The following is a 2,563-nucleotide window of genomic DNA, read 5'->3' on the forward strand; positions in this document are numbered from 1 at the left end:
TTGCTCCTGCTCATATGAGAAAGAGAGAATAGAAAAATAATAATAATAGGGGTCCTTTTTACCACAGTATAAAGGTCCTAGTGTGAGTAGAAGAAAAGAAGAAGAAGAAATTCGAACACAGATGGAAGAGGGGGTTCAAATTTGGGTGGGATGAAGTGTTAGTAGATGAATAAATAAATAGAAGGAGATGAGTGAGAAGGAGAATTTTCAAAAATAATTTTTGAAAAAGAGTTAGTGATTTTCGAAAATAGTTTTTTTGAAAAATGTTAGTAATTTTCGAAAATTTTTAAAATCAAGAGTTAAAATAATTAGTTAATTAAAAAGAAATTTTTGAAAAAGGGGGAAGATATTTTCGAAAATTAGAAAGAGAGAGAGTTAGTTAGGTAGTTTTGAAAAAGATAAGAAACAAACAAAAAGTTAGTTAGTTAGTTGAAACAAATTTTGAAAATCAATTTTGAAAAGATAAGAAGTTAGGAAGTTAGAAAAGATATTTTGAAATCAAATTTTTGAAAAAGATATGATGAGAAGATATTTTTGAAAAGATATGATAGAAATTAGTTTTGAAAAATATTTGATTTTTAAAATCACAATTAATGACTTGATTCACAAGAAATCACAAGATATGATTCTAGAACTTAAAGTTTGAATCTTTCTTAACAAGCAAGTAACAAACTTGAAATTCTTGAATCAAAACATTAATTGATGATGTTATTTTCGAAAATTATGAGATAAAATTAAGAGAAAGATTTTTTGAAAAATATTTTTAGAATTTTCGAAAATAACTTATGAAAAATGAAAAAGATTTGATTTTTGAAAAAGATTTTGAAAAAGATAAGATTTTTAAATTGAAAATTTGATTTGACTCATAAAAACAACTAGATTTTTAAAAATTTTTGAAAAAGTTAACTCAAATTTTCGAATTTGATGAGAGAAAAAAAAGGGAAAGATATTTTTTTTATTTTTTTTTGAATTTTTATGATGAGAGAGAAAAACAAGAAAAATGATGCAATGCATGAGAATTTTAGATCAAAACATGTGGTGCATGCAAGAATGCTATGAATGTCAAGATGAACACCAAGAACACTATGAAGATCATGATGAACACCAAGAACCTATTTTTGAAAAATTTTTAATGCAAAGAAAACATGCAAGACACCAAACTTAGAATTCTTTAATGCTTAGACACTAAGAATTCAAGAATGCATATGAAAAACAAGAAAAGACACAAAACATGCAAATGCAAAGATCAAACAAGAAGACTTACCAAGAAAAACTTGAAGATCATGAAGAACACTATGAATGCATGAAAATTTTCGAAAAATGCAAGATGAGTATGCAATTGACACCAAACTTATAACATGACTCAAGACTCAAACAAGAAACACAAAAATATTTTTTATTTTTATGATTTTATGATTTTTTTTTTTTGTATTTTCTTTTAATTTTTTCGAAAATATTTGGGAAAAAGGAAGTAATGAATTCATAGTCCTCAATCAAAATCCTGGGAATTAGACATTGCTTAATAGCCAGCCAAGCTAAAACATGTTATATGAAACACTAGAATTCATTCTTAAAAATTTTGAAAAAAAAATATATTTTTGAAAACATTTTTTTTTTTAATTTTTTTTTTCGAAAACAAAGGAGAAATTTTTGAAAGATTTTTGAAAAATTTTTTGAAAAGAAAACAAAAAGAAAATTACCTAATCTGAGCAACAGGATGAACCGTCAGTTGTCCAAACTCGAACAATCCCCGGCAACGGCGCCAAAAACTTGGTGCGCAGAAATTGTGATTACACTTTAATTATGTAAAATTCATCGCTCTTTCTTTCCCTGGTAATGGCGCCAGAAACATGATGCCAATACCATGGTTCACAACTTCGCACAACTAACCAGCAAGTGCAATGGGTCGTCCAAGTAATACCTTACGTGAGTAAGGGTCGAATCCCACGGAGATTGTTGGTATGAAGCAAGCTATGGTCACCTTGTAAATCTCAGTCAGGCGGATATCAAATGGTTATGGAGTTTTTGAAATTAATTAATAGAATAGGGATAGAAATACTTATGTAAATCATTGGTGAGAATTTCAGATAAGCGCATAGAGATGCTTTCGTTCTTCTGAACCTCTGCTTTCCTGCTGTTTTCATCCAATCAGTCTTACACCTTTCCATGGCTGGCTTTATGTAATGCGTCACCATTGTCAATGGCTACTTTCGGTCTTCTCTCGGGAAAATGATCCAAATGCCCTGTCACGGCACGGCTAATCGTCTGGAGGCATCACCCTTGTCAATGGTCACATCCTATCCTCTCAGTGAAAAGTGGTCAACGCACCCTGTCACGGCACGGCTATTCATCTGTCGGTTCTCGATCATGCTGGAATAGGATTTACTATCCTTTTGCGTCTGTCACTACGCCCAGCAATCGCGGGTTTGAAGCTCGTCACAGTCATTCAATCATTGAATCCTACTCGGAATACCACAGACAAGGTTTAGACTTTCTGGATTCTCTTGAATGCCGCCATCATTCTAGCTTACACCACGAAGATTCCGATTAAGAGATCTGAGAG

Source organism: Arachis hypogaea, chromosome 20, assembly GCF_003086295.3.
Source record: "Arachis hypogaea cultivar Tifrunner chromosome 20, arahy.Tifrunner.gnm2.J5K5, whole genome shotgun sequence".
In the NCBI taxonomy this organism is placed as follows: Eukaryota; Viridiplantae; Streptophyta; class Magnoliopsida; order Fabales; family Fabaceae; genus Arachis; species Arachis hypogaea.